Source organism: Rhipicephalus microplus, unplaced genomic scaffold (genome assembly GCF_043290135.1).
Source record: "Rhipicephalus microplus isolate Deutch F79 unplaced genomic scaffold, USDA_Rmic scaffold_32, whole genome shotgun sequence".
In the NCBI taxonomy this organism is placed as follows: Eukaryota; Metazoa; Arthropoda; class Arachnida; order Ixodida; family Ixodidae; genus Rhipicephalus; species Rhipicephalus microplus.
This window is the reverse complement of record NW_027464605.1, coordinates 4,778,158-4,797,379: the sequence shown is the minus strand read 5'-3', so window position 1 is coordinate 4,797,379 and position 19,222 is coordinate 4,778,158. Positions and strand designations below refer to the sequence as shown.

At 44.8% G+C, this 19,222-nt stretch overlaps 1 protein-coding gene across 1 annotated transcript in view; it reads right to left on the bottom strand.

Annotated features, from left to right (window-relative positions):
* Positions 1 to 15,104, bottom strand: part of LOC142786804 (uncharacterized) — a 33,244-nt gene extending 18,140 nt beyond the window's left edge. Inside the window, exon 1 of the mRNA XM_075884455.1 lies at positions 14,612 to 15,104. The gene's annotated coding sequence lies outside the window, so the exon portion shown is untranslated. The remainder of the gene's footprint in view (positions 1 to 14,611) is intronic.
* Positions 15,105 to 19,222: the final 4,118 nt, after the last annotated feature.

Sequence of the window (19,222 nt, the reverse complement as noted above, 5' to 3'; positions counted from 1 at the left end):
CTGAAGCAAGAACGAATGAACGAACGTATGCTTCTCCCTACTCTCCATCATTCACTCCATGGATATGCTGCCAGTTTTATTTATTTTCATTACTTTGCGACTGTTTGCATAAAGGATGACATGGAAACTTACTTTTGTTTCTGCAATTCATTTTTTGTATAGCTTAATAAAAAACATATTCCAATAGGCATCAGAACTCTGTAATTTAACGAGTTTGCGCAAGAAGGTTTTGCAAGATGACTTCGACCCCCGCTGGTTTCGTTCAAGGTGGCCTTTAGACTGTTTGAACTGCCCTTCGCTTACAGGACCACATTCGGAAAGTAACCTTTCGTCGTCTTTCCGTTGTGTGGGACGGCTCAGTGCTCTCCCATAGTTCAGTATAAAGTACTCGAAATCGTTAAACATTTTATTCTCAACACAGTCGATGGCTTGAAATTCTCCATGCTTGCGTTTCAAAGGCGGGCTTGTTTGTGAACTCCGTCATGGTGTAAATTTTGTCGACAGGGCCTCATAGTGTGTGAGGCTTAAGAGATGGTTTTCTCTTTCGTAATCGAATACCAAGTACTCTAAATCCTTAAATGTTTTAAATGCGACGCGCTTCTTAGCGAACTTCGGCGACTTTGAGCGTATCTATCTATCTATCTATCTATCTATCTATCTATCTATCTATCTATCTATCTATCTATCTATCTATCTATCTATCTATCTATCTATCTATCTATCTATCTATCTATCTATCTATCTATCTATCTATCTATCTATCTATCTATCTATCTATCCGCCTACAACTTTTAGCTCTCCTGGCTGTCTCGATAGTGGTATCGATAGCAAAGTTGGTATGGCATTACATGACTGTATGAAGAACATATTTGACTAGTCATAACATGAAAGTCATGAAATGGATATAATGAATGTAATAATTTACATTTCATGATCCTGCAGCTCTTGTGGTGGTTTCTTTCAGATGGCATGTTGCAAAATGGTGTAGTATAAGATGACTGCATGGCGAACACAAGTGACAGACCCTAACATGAAAATCATGATACGCATGTCATGTAAACACATGACTACATGCGGAGCTGATGATGCGCTCGCGGCTGTTTTGCTAATACGGTACGTGAATAGATGACAAAATTTGGTAATACGGTACGTTAATAGATGACGAAGGTATGCGACTGCAGCAAACTTGATAATCATGAGATGCGTGTCATGTAATAACATGACTACATGCCATGCTAATGTAGCTTCGGCGGCAGTTTTTGTAGCTTCACTTATACCGAATTTGGTAATACGCGACGTGAATGGATGGCGGAGGTATGATGCTGTTGCAAACATGATAAACATGAGATGCGTGTCATGTAACAACATGAACACATGCTACGGTCATGATGCACTCGCGACCGTTTTGCTAGCTTTACATGTACCAAACTCGGTATAACGTGACGCGAATGGACGACATAATAAATGACACATACAGACATGCTAATCACGACGTGCGTGTCATGTAACAATATGATTACATGCCACACTCATGATGCGCTCGCGGCCGTTTTTCTAGCTTCACATATGTCAAATTTGGTATTACGTGACGTCAATGGATGACAAAGGTATGTGTGACAAATGTATGACTGGTGCAAATATGATAATCATGAGATGCATGTCATGTGAGCACATGACAACTTGCCACAGTCAAGGTGCCAATACATTTCGACGTGACACGGTGCGCGTGCTCACCAGCGTTCATTTGGAAGCATCATGCCGACTTTGTGACGCCAGGCACCGGTCCTGCCATATACTCGCAGGGGTGCGCCGCGCTGCGTCGCTTTGACGCATGCGCGTTTCAGCGCGCTCGACGTTCCTTCTTCACGAAAAGAGGGAGACGCAGTGTTGTCTGGGTAACGCGTCGTCGCGAAATACAGCATGCCACATTTCGCACCGGTTGCCGTCGGGCCACGCCGACGGACGCTGGTCGCGCCGGTCGTGCCTGCCGTCATACTATAGAGTGCTTCCGTTTTGCCAACGTAGCGTCGCTGTGCCCAGCGTGCGTGTGCATCAACTCTACATTGGAGTATATTCGGCCCTTCGTGATGCGCTCGCGGCCGTTTTGCTAGCTCCAAATATACCTAATTTGGTGTTAAGCGACGTTAATTGGTGAAGAAAGCATATGACTGGTGCAAACATGATAACACGCCTGTCATGTAAGAACATGACAACACACCACGCTCATAGAGTGTTTGCGGTCGTTTTGCTAGCTGCACATATACTAAATTTGGTGTCGCGTGACGTGAATAGATGACGAAGGCAAACGACGCATTCAAACATGATAATCATGACACGGAAGTCATATACGCCATCATTTACCTCCAATTCGTAACGTTGTGCTGATTTTAAATTGACATGTCAACCTTTCTCATTCGTGCTTCACATATCATCGATTCCCACTGTACGTGGGAAGTGCCAATTTTTTCGAACACTTACTCTGATAAGAGATTTGTTCTACTATGCCAACGCCAAAACGTTACCGGTGCTTTCGTGTCGTTGGATCAAGCTAAGACCTTTGACAGGGTCGAACATGACTACCTATACTGCGTACTTAGAATGTTTGGTTTGCCTGAGCAGTACGTCCACTGTATTAAGCTTCTATACACCAACATGACCAGCCAACTCCTCATCAATAGCGTGGAGACAACAAGCTTTCCAGTAACAAAAGGTGTTCGCCAGGGATGCCCAATCGCACCGGTGCTTTTTGTTCTTTCCATAGATCCTCTACTTAGGAATGTGGCAAAGTGCCCTAATATTCAGGGCTTTCCAATGATAAGTCTGGGGTCAGTTAGCATCACCGATTATGCGGATGACATCTCTGTATTTGTGCGAAACCAAGCAAGTTACCGCGCTTTCTTGGAGCTGTTCGAAGAGTATGTCAGTTTATCGGGTGCTTTACTGAAAGCGGGGAAAAGCAAAGCCCTTCGTTTCGGTGGCTTCCACAGTTCTTTGCCGGGCAGTATTCAATACGTGGATGCCGTAAAAGTCCTCGGGGTGTACTTTCAAGACGGGGAGATGGCCAAAAGAAATTGGGAGGACGCCGTACATCGAGCCACGCAGGTCTTCGCGTTTGCCACTGACTTCAATTTGTCACTTGACGCCAAAGTGACGGTGGTGAAAACCAAAGCATACGCATATGCTTTTTATAAGTGGGCTTGTCAGCAGCAGAGAAGGCAGCATGCTCAGTAATCCGCTTTGCCTTGCGATACAGGTCTTGGCGCTTCTTCTTGGTGAATGTCCTACGGTGTGCACCGTCTTCCCGGGGCTGGCTTGGGAGGATGACGTCACCTCGTGTGGCTGGCCTAACGAGGGCTGGTTTTCATCACCCGTGGACGACCGCTGCTGGATCGAGGAAACAACGCCCCCTTTCATCATAGCGTCCACGTGGAATCATCGCCGAGTGACGTCGGTTCCCTGATCACTTCGAAGCCTGTAAATCTACGGGCAGGCTCATTCCATGGCAGTGGGCTTGTCAGCAGCACAGAAGGCAGCATGCTCAGTAATCCGCTTTGCCTTGCGATACAGGTTAGTAGGTACTTTCCTGATCCATGTTATCGTAATGATAACCGTTTCCTGCTGCTGCTGCCTTGCCCACTGTGTCCAAAGCTTCTTTTTGCTTGTGTTGCACCTTTACCTCTTGATCTCTTTGTTTGCGGTGACGTTGAGGCTAATCCTGGTCCTCTTAAGGAAAAGGAAATGCTATCTGAGCTACTCGCTGGCCAAAAAACAATGAAAGCAGCTAATGACAAAGTACAGGCCAATCAGAAAGATTTAGCAGAAAAATTTGGCACGCTAGCAGAACGAGTTGATGCCATTGAGCGTCACATGAATAAATTTTCTCCATTGCCTAAACAAGTGAAAGAAATTGAAGATTCTATGACTCAAATGCAAGAAAAACTAACATCCCTTGAAGACAAAGTTGATGATTTTGAAAATCAGAGCCGTAGAAATAACTTAATTATTTATGGCCTAAAAGAAACCCCTAGGAAAACACCTAAGATACTCCAGGATAGCGTCAATGAAATCCTTGAGAATAAACTGGGTATAAGGGCAGTTACTGTTGAAAGATGCCACAGGCTTGGCCGCATAATTGAAAACAAAGACATACCAGTTATTCTAAAGTTTATTGATTATCGTGAGAAGATATCTGTTTTGAAAGTTATGCACAAGTTAAAGGGCTCGGTATTGTCCTTTTCTGAGGATTTTTCATACAAGGTTCGTGAGGCACGCAGAAATCTGTGGAAAAGTTCGGAAAAAGACAGAGAGAACGGTGCTAAAGTAAAGCTTCTCTTCAATCGACTGAGTGTGGATGGGATCTTGTTTAGTTGGGATGAAGCGAAAAATGCACGTGTTAAGCTAAGGAAGAATGGAAAATGAGGGAGCATGTGCAGTTTTCAGTCGCTGAAAATACTAAATATAAACTGTAGAAGTGTTATTAGCAAAACCACAAAATTAGAAGGAACCCTCCTGGCCTATAGTCCCCATATTGCTATCCTAACCGAAACATGGTTGCATGATTACATACTTGATAGTGAATTTGTTCTTCGGGGCTACCGTGTGTACCGGAATGACCGTGGGAGTAGAGGCGGTGGGGTGGCGATCCTGTTTAGACAGTCATTGCAAATTACAAAAATGCGTGACATACATAATGTCGAAGGCAAATTTTACAAAGAGTATTACGGAAAGACCAGGTATGTTATTGGGGCTACTTATCGTCCACCCAATTCCTCCATGGATGTTCTGCATGAATTACACAATTACCTTGTCGCGCATGTGAAGCCTGAGGATCGGATAATTCTAGCTGGAGATTTTAATTTGCCGCATGTTAACTGGCCATCTTTCTCTTTGCAACAACCTAACTATAAAATTGGTGAAAGAATGATCGATATAGCGTTTTCTTTTGACTTGATGCAAGTCGTTGATGAATTCACTCGAATACAGGCAAACTCTTGTTCAATTCTAGATCTCTTTTTCATTAGTAGTTCAATCTCTGCTCAAGTTAGCTGCTCTGTTCTCCCTGGAATATCTGATCATCAGGCTGTGATACTTACGCTTTCTGATGTTGTTTTAAAGAAAAATTGCAAGAGGGTCTCATTCCCAAACTTTTCACGTGCAGATGATACTTCAACATTGGACTTACTATCATTTGAATTTGATTCTTTTTCGAGTTGCACTGCTGATATTCATTATTTGTGGAAGCGTTTCAAGGACCTTATAAATGTGTGTATTGAAAGATTTGTTCCACGCATTGTAAAAAAAATCGAAAGGAAAGAACCCCTGGATTTCTCGGGAAACGTTGCAGTTGCGAAGACGGCTCAAACGTATAAAAAATCAGAGACGGTACTCTAAAGACGTAGGTATCCTCCAACAAAGAATTTCTGAACTGGCTTCTCAACTAAAAGCAACTGTAATGTCTGACAAGGAACGCTATTATGGCCAACAACTCCCGAGTCTCATGTCTTCGTCTCCCGAGAGGTTCTGGAGTCTAATTTCGCTTAATCCTGTGACTACTGATGTTTTTGAAGTTGATGGTGTGGAAACAAGTGATTCCTCTGTTATTTCTAATGCTTTCAATGATCATTTTAAGTCTGTTTTTACGAAGGATAATGGAGTCCTGGAAACATTTGATGAGGCAGGCCCAACCCTGTCGGATATTGTCATAAGTGAAGAGGGAGTTTTTAATTTACTTTTGAAGCTTGATGTTAAAAAATCTTCAGGTCCTGATGGAGTACCGAATGAGTTCTTAAAACGCTATGCACAATGGGTTTCAAAGTGCCTAACAATTCTTTTTCTAAATCTCTGAAAGATGGTTAAGTTCAGCCCCTACATAAGAGTGGAAATCCCCATTCTGTTATTAATTATCGGCCGGTATCAATATTTCAACTTCCTGCAAACTACTTGAGCCATAATACATAAGCATATTTCAGAATTCCTAGATAAGCACAATATTTTGTCAGGTTCACAACACGGATTCAGGAAAGGATCTTCTACTTGTACTCAGCTGGTAACTACAGTTCATGATTTCGCACTATCTATAAATTCCGGAAAACAGGTAAATGCAATTTTTATGGATTTGGCTAAAGCTTTCGATACGGTCTCTCACAATAAATTACTCTTCAAATTGGATTTAATTCTTAAAAATACTCAGCTTCTAAATTGGATTTCCGGTTATCTTTCGAATCGAAAACAGTACGTCTTTTTCAATGACCATTGTTCTCGTACAGTACCGGTTGACTCGGGTGTTCCTCGAGGCTCTGTGCTCGGACACCTCTTTTTTATTGTTTATAAATGATATATCATATGATATACCTGTAAAAGTTCAGTTATATGCGGATGATTGCATCCTGTACTCGGAAATAGAAAACCATACTGATCAAATTCATTTAAACGATGCATTTCAAGAGGTCATTCGTTGGTGTGGTAAATGGCGGATGTCAGTTAATTTTAAAAAGACCGTTTTCATGAAAATTTCTCACAAACGTAACACTCTTCATTTTGCATATTCAGCCAATAATGTTTTTTTTTTTTGCAGGAGGTACAGCACTACAAGTACCTTGGTCTTTGGATTTTGAATGACCTTAACTGGACGAGACATATTAACACTGTAATTAGCTCGTGCAATTACAAATTATTTTATCTTAGACGAGCTCTTGAGCACTCCACTCCCGCCGTTCGCCTTGTTCCATTTAATGCAATTGTTCAACCTACTTTAGATTATCCATCCATAATTTGGTACCCTTACACCAGAAAACATATCAGCGAAATGGAAAAAATTCAAAAGAGAGCCGTTAGGTTTATTTATAACAGTTTTGGTCGTACTTCAATAACATGTTTATTAGCAAAAGCTAACCTCCCAACACCTACACAAAGAAATAAAGTATTGAGATTGAAATTTTTCTTTCAGTTGGTTAAAAGTTATTTTAAGTTAGACTTATCACATATACTTCATTTGTCCACAGGATATACTACAAGGCAGAGGCATGCCTTTACAATAACCCCATTTTCCACCCGTAATAACACATTCAAGTATTTGTTCTTCCCTAGGACAATTACCGAATGGAATAACCTTAGTAACGAAGTTGTTTCCCAGTCATCCTTGAACCTTTTTGCTGCGCAGCTCTAGCAGTGAGTGTCTAAATTCTATGACATGTGCTCTGTGCTCCTGTTGTTTATTTCAATCACTGTAACCATTCTCCACTTGTGATCATCTTGAATGTAGCGCTCATTTCTCTATATGTTCTTATGCCAGTTTAAATGTGTGTAAATGCCTTACCTGTTTTATATTTATTTGTTTGCCGATTTATAAATTTATCAAATGTATATCCACCCTGCCAAAACCCTATGTTAGGGTTGCAGTATTCATAAATAAAATAAAATAAATAAATAAAATATCGGGAACATTGCAGTCTTACCCAAAATTTTTGCAAGCCGCCTTGCGTCAATGGTTGGAGCCTTCCTATGGGACGGGAAGACACCGAAAGTTCAACAAATGTTCCTGAAGCTCCCAAAAAGTTGTGGACGACTTAGTCTGACAGATGTTGCGACATTCACAAAGGCACTTGCAGCTAAAACAGTTCACAACTGTTTTAGGATGATGACTATCCTGGTCGTAGCTTATTGATATATTGGACCAGAGCTCTTGGAGCCGCATTCACGTCGGAGAGGTACCGGTGGCCTCAAGCAGAGCACCCACATTGCTTTTACAAGGCAGCAGATGGCCTCAAGCGTTCGGTTGACGGCGGCGCCGCCGAAGAATACTTTGCAAAGCATGCGTCCACACGCATTAGCGAAATGTTAATAAGTCGCTCGATTACTGACGAAAAAAAAACAGAGATAGAGGCGCAGCAAGTGGAAGAAATGGCGGAACTACCACGTACCGGTAATAGAGAATTCGATTGGCTGCGGCAGTGGGACGCGTTGCCCACTCGTCAGAGACTGTCAAAGTGAGGCGTTGTTCCCAATGACCACTGCCCCAACTGCGGGAAAAGAGAAACGATCTGCCACACGATGTTTGAATGCGTAGCGGCCGAACGTCGTGCGCTGTCAATTCAGAGTGTCAATTCCTTCAGGCCGACAGCGCAGAAGGGGCTTATTTGAACAACTCGTACTGTACGTCACAATGTTCGTCTTGTGGCGTCGCCACTGTATGGCCGAAGCACGGCGACGACACCAACTAGCTGCATACCCAGTGTTACAGAAGATTAGAAGGATCATGGTTCGGTACCTTACCGAACAGATTGAAACTCAGGGTAAAGAAGCCTTCACCAGAAGGTGGCATACTTGTTTTAGGGGCGAAGCTCCTTAGGGCGTGGGCTGTGCGTCCCCTGTAGCCTGTATGTAGCCACCTCTAGTTTAGTTCTTGCAGTGTTCACTAGATGGCGGTACCATCCCCTGTATGTAGCCACCTCTAGTTTAGTTCTTGCAGTGTTCACTAGATGGCGGTACCGTCTCCTGTATGTAGCCACCTCTCGTTTAGTTCTTGTAGTGTTTACTAGATGGTGGTACTTGTAGCTGATGATGAAAAGATGCAAGATGTTATAAACTAGAAAGCGGTACTTGTAGTTGATGAAAGACGCGAGATCTTATAAAATAGGAATGATGTCACATATGGCGCGTGTCATTGGTTGAAGGCAATCGTTCGATTTAGTCCGGCGACGTACGCTAGGGGGAGCGTTGTAATAAAATCCGTTCGCTGTTGGCGCGCGCTCGGAGTCGCCGGATGGATAAGGCTGCACAGCGGAGAGAGCGCAAGGCGGCAGCAGCGCGCGCTCGCAGACAGAATCCCGATGTGCGAGCGCGCGAGGCAAGGGACATCGCAAGCCATCCATCGTCTAAGAACAACTAAAAGTTGATTTGTGTATATACACACACAGCGTTTCTCACGTCTTTACATGATGATCGACTGGGCGAATTACACGGAAGATTCACAGTTTACCGATGAATCCCTCCGGAGCTTCGCCCATTCATCATCATTCACCCCGTGAATATGCCGTAATTTTTTGTTTGCTAATGAATTAAAGAGAGAAAATGTATTTGAAAACAGAGGTGGTGGCCTGAGCTAGTACGCACTGGCCTGCTACGCTGCTCTGATATTCCACACACACACACACACACACACACACACACACACACACACACACACACACACACATATATATATATATATATATATATATATATATATATATATATATATATATATTTAGCCTAATTCACTTCAGTAAGTCACTTCTACAGGCAGCGTGTTCAATCGCAGTTTTCTTGCGTTATGACCCTGAAAATGTAGTCAGTAGTTCTTTCAACATAAACACGCATAATAAACTCCCGCACCTGCAACTTGGATCCCGACTCGTCATGAAGCACTACTGATTCGGCCGTTAGTTGAGTAAATATTCAGCGCGAGGAAGTGCTCTCGCGGATTATGGAATTGCTCTAACATGCCCTGAAGAAATACAACTTTCAGCTAGCGCTTGCATTCTCACGTCAGCCAACCTAATACGACTAGTGCAAGGCCTACAGAAGCGCCACTGAAAGCCAGCTAGCGGGCGCCGGCTACGGAACGCTCGAGAAGCGGAGCAGACCACAACGCTTTGCATAGCTTTGCTGTGAGAGGATGGAGGAAATTCGCCGCTGCGATTTTTCATTTGTTCGAGTGCCAGACAACTAATTTTGCGCTGGAAGATGCAGTATAGACACGAGACTCTACAAAAGTTGACTCGTGCACCCCGTTTGTCACAAACGAGCTCCCAAATAAGCGCGCGTCACCGATTTTTAAAGACGGCATGAAAATGCAACGCCGATGGTTTCCACATGACAGAGTGCACGCATGAAAAAAAAATCCCAGCATATCCACGGAGTGAATGATGATGAGTGGGGTGAAGTGTTTGTCAATCCGTTCTTGTGCCCAACCATCCATGCGTCTGTCTGTTGACCCGGCCGTCCATCCGTCCATGCTTCCATCCATACGTCCATTCGTGCTTCCGTCGGTCCGTCCGCGCGTCCGTGCTTCTGTCCGTCCATCCGCCTGTCTGTCCATGCATGCTTCCATCTATGCATGCTTCCGTACGTGCGTCTATTCGTCCCCGCTTCCGTCCACCCGTCTGTTCATCTGTCTGTCCGTCAATGCTTCTGTCTGTCCATCCGTGCATCCTGCCATCCATGCGTCTATCCGTCCCCACTTTCGTCCATCCATCTGTCCATCTGTCTGTCCGTCTATGCTTCCGTCCGTCCGTCTGTGCTTCTGTCTATTCCTCTGTCTGTCCGTCTGAGCTTCCGTCCATCTGTCCGAGCATTCGTACATGCGTCTGTCAGTCCGTCCGTGCTTCCGTACGTCCATCCATGCGTCCGTGCATCTGTCTAACCACCTATACGTCCACCCAGACACACGGATAGTGCCAGGCGTCCAAAGATGTGAATTGAGCAACGAGGGGGTGTTTTAAGGGCGCACTGCACTCATCACAAAGCACTCACACATATTACCACCCATATTAATCACCATCATATTAATCGCCAGACATATTAATCACCATCAGTAACAGGACCATCAACAATTCACGTGTTGCCCCATACGGACACGTAATGGGCCCTTCGCTGATCCGCAAAATAAATAATTATGCCTAGTGAGCCCCCAATAAACGTGCTTGAAACAGACTTCAATGAACATTTGAAGCGACAAATGTTACGAGCATGGCCGTTCATTGGCTTACGGCAAAGTTGAGGCATGCACCGAGAGACGAAGCAGGTTGGCCGTTCAGGCGGCGATGTGCGCGATTCCCGATTGATTGCGCTATCGCAACCTACTTTTAAAGGCGAACCTCAAGAGTCCTCCCATTTTATTTTTCTTTCAGTTTGCGACAACTGTGACGGTTACAGCAGCCGGTTCTTCCAGTAAAAAGCCGCTAAAAAACGTCTGTTAACACTTCGTCGTTTGCAGTCACCGTTCTTGCAGAAGATTCATGTTCAGAAAATTTACTCACTGCAGCTAAGTAGCAACCCCTCTTACACGTACAAAGCTATAAGCAGAAACTATGCTTTAGAACTGCAGAAAAAAATTGGCAGCTCCAACGTACACTGGGAATCGATGATATGCAAAGCACCAATGAGGAAGGTTGATATGTCGCTTTAAAATCAGCACAACGTTACGAGGTGGAGGTAAATTATGCCGTACATGACTTTCGTGTCATGATTATTATGTTTGGATGTGTCGGTTACATTAGACATCCATTCACGTCACGTGATACCAAACTTAGTATATGTGGAGCTACTTCGTCATCCATTGACGTCACGTAACATCAAATTTGGTATATGTGGAGCTAGCGAAACGGCCGTGAGCTAATCATGAAGGGCCCAATATACTCCAACGTAATGTTGACGCGCACGCACGCTGGGCACAGTGACGCTACGTTAGCAAAACGTGAGCATTCTATAGTCTGACGCCAGGCGCGACCGGCGCGACCAGCGTCCGTCGGCGCGGCATCACTATAGCGCGGTATGACGGCAACCGGCGCGAAATGCGACATGCTGCATTTCGCGCTGATGCGTTACCCGGACAGTCTGCCTCTTTTTGTGACGGAGGGACGCTGCACGTGCTGAAAAGCGCATGCGTCGAAGCAACGCAGCGTGGCGCGCGCCTGCGAGAACATGGCAGGACCGACGCCTGGCGTGGCAAAGCTGGTGTGACGCAATGAAACGTCGAAATGTATTGGCGCCTTGACTGTGACATGTAGTCATGCTCTCACATGACATGCATCTTATGATTATTATGTTTGCACTAGTCACATACCTTCGTCATCCATTGACGTCACTTAATACCGAATTTGCTACATGCGAAGCTAGCGGAACGGCCGCGAGCACATCATCAGTGTGGCATGTAGTCATGTTGATACATGACACGCATGTCGTGTTTATCATGTTTGCTCCAATCGCATATCTTTGTCATCCATTCACGTACCATAATACCCAATTTGGTATATGTGACGCTAGCAAAACGGCCGTGAGCGCATAATGAGCGTGGCATGTAGTCATGTTGTTACTTGAGACGCATGGCATGATTTTCATGTTAGGGTCTGTTGCTTGTGTTCGCCATGCAGTCATGTCATACCATACCAGTTCTGAAACATGTCATGTGAACGAAACCACCGCAAGAGCAGCAGGACCATGAAATGTAAATAACAACATTCATGACATACATGTCATAATTTTCATGTTATGACTAATCAAGAATGCACGTCATACAGTCATATTGTGCCATATCATGCATGGTATTGATAGCATAATCGAAAGGGCCAGGAGAGCTAAAAGTCCTAGGCGGCTTGATAGATAGATAGATAGATAGATAGATAGATAGATAGATAGATAGATAGATAGATAGATAGATAGATAGATAGATAGATAGATAGATAGATAGATAGATAGATAGATAGATATGCTCAATGTCGCCCAAGTTTGCTAAGAAATGTTTCGCATTTAATTCCTTTTGTGAAACAGTGAACAGTCTCTGTGCAGGTTCTGTGAAACAGTTAAACAGTCTTGGTGCAGTTTTTAATGTTTTAAGTTGAAATTCTCACACATATGTTTTAGTGATAAATACATATTTCTCAGGATATCGCCGGGAGAACTTTACTTCCAGAACAAGTGTCTGCGTTAATGATCTATTACCTTTTAACTAGCTCTCTGTGAATTGATTGAGGTTTATATTATCTCGGTCACCCTATATCAAAAACTAGAGCTGCGAAAAAAAGAAAGTAGGTACACAAAACAAAATACGAACAATTAGCGAAAGAAAAAAACACTGTAAGCTGAAAGAAGGTAAAATAACACAGTGATGTACATTCTGCTTACAGGAGTTGACATTGCAATAAAGCAACTGCACCCACACGTTTCTAGTTCTGCCCACATTATAGACAAACACATGTTTCCGTATACAGCAGCTTATCACTGTTTATCAGAAGCGCTTATCTCGTCCAGTGCGCTATGAAGTCCTTAAAGAAGATGGCCTTTTTCTAAAGATGTATTTCAAGACACGGTCCAAATAATTTATGTATAGTGAGGGGGTGCCTGTACGAACTTTGTAGTGTCTTCTTTAATTTTTCGCTTTCATTTGCATACTTTGCGCTTTCGAAAAGAATATGCTCAACATTCTCCTCTCCGCGACCACAGTAACATTCCAGTGAGGTGGATCAGTCTATCTTGTGCAGGAAGCTGCTTGCATACGCTACTTCCGGTCTAAGCCTGTGAAGTGACGTGTCTGTGTGTCGTGGGAGATCTAACCACTATTGACCGTTTTCTGCAGAGTGATGTTTCGCACACTCGTAAACAGATAATTTTCTTGTATATATGTTTCTGCCACTAATGTAAAGTGCTCCGAAGATGTTCTAAGAGCACTCAGTGAACAAGCTGAGAATTCGCTTATATTCCTGATTGCTCAACGCATAAATCAGATGCCCTTTTGCAATTAAATCACCACGTGATTCACTTGACTGCTGAAAGCACTGTTCATATTGCCGCGCCGTGTTCTGTTTCCGAAAGCCCTCCTTCGGGGCAACGGAGCTCGCGGTTGAAGGGGTGTCACGTGACCCTACTCGCAGCGTCGCCAGCGGGCGAGAACAGGGAGTGCACGGGTGAGGAGGGTGCGCTGCGAGTGAGGAAAAGGAAGAGGACGCGTGCGGGAAAGTGCGCTCGCCCGCAAGGCTCGGAAGAGCGAAACCGAGAGGAGCATGATGATGGATGGTAGCGCAGACAACGAACACGGACAAGAGAAGGCACATAGACACAACACAGCGACGCAACACAACACAGAGGAGCAGCCACGGTTTACTGATATACGCCCGGTGGTTGGCGGTGGTTTCTTTCTCTTCTTCGCGCACTGCGCTCACGTGTTATCGGTAGTATCTGTACGCAGCTCTTGTACCACGTTCGGAATAATTGATATAACGAAAAAAGGAGACAAGGCGGGTAATTAGCGACGAGGTTTCGTAGTGTTCGCTGGAGTCGCGTGAGTGAGCGTGCATGTTCGCTTGAGCGCCGAGTGGCCGGAGTGAGCTGGTCGGGAAAAGCGTGGGTAGTGAGAACGCGCGCGCGCCAGGGCTTTTTGTTTTTCTCTTGCTGCGAGAAACACCTTCGTCGTCGTCGGCAGTGAAGGAGCTCGGTCATTGCAGAAGTGCGAAGAAAGGGGAGTGTGTCTTCGTCTTGGATCTGCGAGACTTGGTCGGCTAAAGGGGATCGCCGATCCGTCTTCCCTTTCCCATCGGAGAGTGTTTGTGAGTGTGAGTGAAGTTCCGGGGTTGCTCTCAACGTGACAGCTTGGAGTTGTGGTTCGCAGTGGGGAACTCGGAAAGGGCACCAATATCCCCACTATTCGGTTTGTAGGAAAGTATAAAGCACCTCCTCATCTGCAAAGTGACCGTCGAGCTTAAGCTTAAGTGAGATTAATAGCTAGCCAGCACGTGCACACCCACACACGAGAACGGCACTCTGCGTTATGTGCTTCAGTGAGGCGTCTTAGGATCAGCGCCAAAAGCAAGCAAAACACGCCGCCTGGGTGCCGTTTCGACGACGCAGATCAACTCACCGTTGGAAGGGACTCCACTCGACACTCCAAACGGGAGAGCAGAGATTAAAGAAAGCAGCAATGTCGGATACTCCGCCACAGCGCCCCGGCAGTGGAACCTCAGCAGCAGCTAAAGGTAAGCTCCAGGTTTCCCGATTTCTCAACCCCGAAACCGTTCCGTGTACGTCCCGGCTGTTCGCGTTGTATGAAAAGATCCCAGGAAAAGAGAAATTGGGGGTACGCCTCCTCGGTGTTGTTCTAAAGACTACAGAAACGCGCGCGTCGCCGACGAGAGGCGAAGGTCGACCTGGTGCTATTTCTACCGCGCAACCAGCGCGCTGGGAAGCTCGTCACCGTCGTCCCACTCGGTCGCACGCGCGCCTGACTCATCAGATATTCGGGCTCTGTGCCCGCGCTGTGCAGCAGCGGCCTCCATTGACCGAAAACGCGGTTCGCCAGTGTTGCGCGCCGACGACAGCGACTTGGAAGCACTCGCCACCAGCGGGGTCGCATAAGAGCGAACAATATGTGCACTGGTGGCGTTCCTCAGCGTTAGATGTAAACTGCTGGCCGGAAATTCCCAGCCTACAAATATCGAGCTCGCTTGGCAGTATGAATCCACTAGTTCTCGGGATATTCTGACAACCTGCACAGCTCTGCGCATATCATAGGAAATACGTAGGGTGCATTCTGAGGAACTATAAAGCAAGGGGGGGGGGGGGGTGGTATAGATTTCATGCAGCTTTGGTGGCTCATCATTTGGCTACTTAAATCAATACGGCGTTTTTTGGGCGCGTGATATAATGCGCAAATTGCTTCGGTATGCCGAGCGTCGCTGAATCACTCATGCTACGAATTCTTGTTTCGGGACTCCGACTAACGTTCCAGGCCGGTCCTTGTGTTCACAGAGCGTACGTGCCCACATAATATCGTAGCGCGCCGGCTACTGCGGGTAAGCCCCGCTTAAGGTTCGCCCGCACGAAACGGGTCCTCGCGAGGGCTTCCGAATACAAAATGAGGCGTGCCGCGCACACACACCTGCTCGTGGAACACGCGCGCTTCTATTTCTCTCGCTCGAAAGGCCCGCCACTGCAGCGACGACACTGCCATTCACAGTGTGGGCAGGCGCAGTGTTGCGCGTAGTGTTGCACGACGGGAAACTCTGAACTTCCCTCGTCCGCTTCTCTTTGCTTTGTTTTGTCCGGCTTCGCGGCGTTGACTGGGCCGCCCTATGCAACGCGCGCTGTTCGTATGCGGTCGGTGAGGGGGGCGTGGCACGGCTGTCCTGGCGCGCGCGCTTCGCGGAGGTGTGCTGCGTTCTGCAAAGCTTCGACTTAAATCGACGTTAGGTGCATGGATGTTTATAACGGAGCCGCCATTCGATGGCATGAAACGGTGAGAAGAAAATGCGCTCACGTATAAGAAGCAAGCTGCATAAAAGCACTGCATCTACTTACAGAGCATTTATGTGACAGTAGAGCTGTTGCGCATTGTATAAATAATTAACTAGTACATAAAGTATTACGTTCCGAAACCACGACGTGATTATGAGAGACGCCGTAGCGGAGACCTCCGGAAATGTTGAGCATCTTTTTGTTCTTTAACGTGCTCTGATATTGCACAGTACATGGGCCTCTATCATTTAAATCGATCGAAATCTGACAATCCTGGCCGCTATCGAGCACTCGTACTTATGGTCAGCAGCCGAGCACGGTGAGGACTGCACCACTGAAGCGGACACTGCAAAAAAAAAGTTTAGCTCGAACAAGTGCACTATATCTATGCAATAACGCAACGTTAATATATACGCAAAAAACCACCAGGAATTACGCAGTTTTCGAAATCAGTGAGATGACATGGCCGTAGCACGTGAACTCGGTAATGGCTTCTTCTCGTTCTTCACGAAATTTTATTTTTAGCCAACATGTTGTGGGATGTAAACATGCTCTTTTTTGACAATAGAATCTAGCATACATTGTAGTTTTATTTTGTCTGCTTGCATCTGTGGTGCCACATAAGAGATGCATCGCCAGAAGACTTCACTAAATGGTATCACGTTTGATTGATTTCACTTGGAACCAGTAGGATACCGTCTGAAAATACATAAAGTAAAACTTCAGCACAAGTACGCACGAAGCTTAACTTACGCAACGAACTCGTTAAACGTAAAATAGCAAACATACAAAAAAGAATATCTCGTAAATCCGCGTGAAATTTAACGTTTCTGTCAGGTATATTTATTAGGTTATTTGGGGTTTCTATTCAATATCAGTATTTTCCCTCAGAGTGGCGCGCCGAACTGCACAGTGCAGTTAGTTAGGTTAATCCGAACTATTCAAAAAAGAAGAGTTTGTGTGGAGCAAACAAATAAATGATGAAAGGAAGCGTGCGCTAGCACTTGATTTGTATCGGAAATCTTTCAACGCGGCGCAGGTCGCTCTCGTGGATCCATATTTCATCTATGTATATCTCGTCCAGTGTATTAAAAGCAGGATATGTGATGGTGGTTCACAATATGGACTGATGAAGCACAAACTTTTTTGAGTCAGCCTTCGGGTCAAGCTGTACTAGCAAGTGTTGAGTGTAGTAGTACATAATATTGAAATTCACGACCACTTAAACTGGTCGCATATGCGCACACGGTGAAATATTTAGTGCACTCTATTCTCAAGCAGGTCACTTCACAGTAAAGCGCACAAGAGGGCACTAGCGGGAAAATGTTATCACGCTTTCTCTGGGACCTCGAATACGAGGCCCACGGATGTTTCGCTAACGGTCCACGGCTTCATAAGGAACAGAATGTTTGTGACTTTGATAAATGGTTATCGCATTATTCAACTCAGTTGATGTAGAACAAAGCAAAGAACACGAGCCACGCCTTCACGTGCCACATCCAAGCCCCATCTTCATTTTCTTCTCTTATCGTATAGGTTATGCGCTATTTCGTTGGAAATCAGACCATCTACTGGGGAAGCCGTTGTACGAATACTATTCAAAACAGCACGTATTTCCGCCTCGGTGACGTCTCAGTCTAGCTGATGGTTTTGAACTCTCCTATGGTACAGTACCAAGTACTCTAAATCGTTAACCACTTTTTCTGAACATTTTCCGAGTATTCGGGCGTTCGGGACGAGTCTACGTGCTGGTTAAAAAAAAAGCTGCTGACATTGCAGCTGCATGAAGGCTACCCAAAATAACAATCTTTGGTACGGCAAGGAGAAGCCACCATTGAAAACAATATTGCCACCTTCCTTCCTCGAGGCGTCCTGTCGTCAAGTGAGTATACAGTCCTCAGGCATAAATGATTAACTGGGGCGAAATGGTTGTGGCAAGCTTTTGGTCGCCACTTCGAACCACTGGCAAGATGAATTCAACGACCTTGCTATGCCATTAACAAAGTTGTTTCTCTCTCTCTCTCTTTTCTTCTTTTGATGTCACATGCCATGACCTCGGAGGTCATGCACATCATTTCCTGTTTTGCTGGCCGCCCAAAGGAGGGCGCTAGAGCGGCAACCCGTTACCCACGCCAGAGTTTGTGACATCACGATGATGCCACGAATATTGAAATATTTGACGTCACGATTACGTCATGTGGCGATGCCACCACGTCATTACTATTTTCATCAAGCGTCCCCGACGCCAGAAGATGGTCGTCGACGATAATCAATTTTTTCGTGAGGTACCCTATGTGGTCCTTGCAACGAAACATCCATGTCAGCTTCGGCGTCCAGGTTTGAGTAATTCAAGACTAGTGCATCGACATGTTTCCGTCAAATACTTTATATATATATATATATATATATATATATATATATATATATATATATATATATATATATATATATATATATATATATATATATATATATATATATATATATATATATAAAGACTTACTCTGACGAAGGCCGTGCCACGGCCGAAACGTTAGTAAATACGATCCTTTTCTTATGTGCTATCTTCAAGTTATTTCAATATAGAAAATACCCGGACCTGTCGTGCCTTCCCTTCAAGTTCTATATATATATATATATATATATATATATATAATTTGCCACGCGAGCCTTGCGGGTATAATGTCGTAAGAACCTGAGAATCCTGCACCATACTCATATTGAAAAAAAAAGTTGATATCAAATCAACTTGCACAAAGTGTTTAATAATGCATGAAAGTTAATAAATTAAAAAGAAAACTTCCAAGAACAATAAGGTCATGAAACTGTCATCGTGCTGAAGAAATAATCTGATCTTCGTTATAAAAAAATCGCGCGAGGCTTTCACATCTCAAAATAGCAGCCACTTGCAGGCTCACAATGCAGGTCGGAAACATTGAACTCTAAATTACCGACTGATAAACTGGCTGAAGAAGAAAAATCCCTGATCATAGTGCTTAAATCATTGTGAGACACACTTAGCATGTCCATCGACAAGCTCTAGTCACATAGCACAGTAGGTGATCGATTATCTATAGGTCTAGTACTTGCAAAGCTACAGTGTAGGCACCCTGACTCATTCACTTCTCTCATGAAGTAATAAAGTCAGGCGTGTGTTGATTTCTGCAGTTGAACCTGATACGCCGGATGTTTTCATGTAATGTTGACAAGCTTTGACAATACCAACCAATTTTTTTCA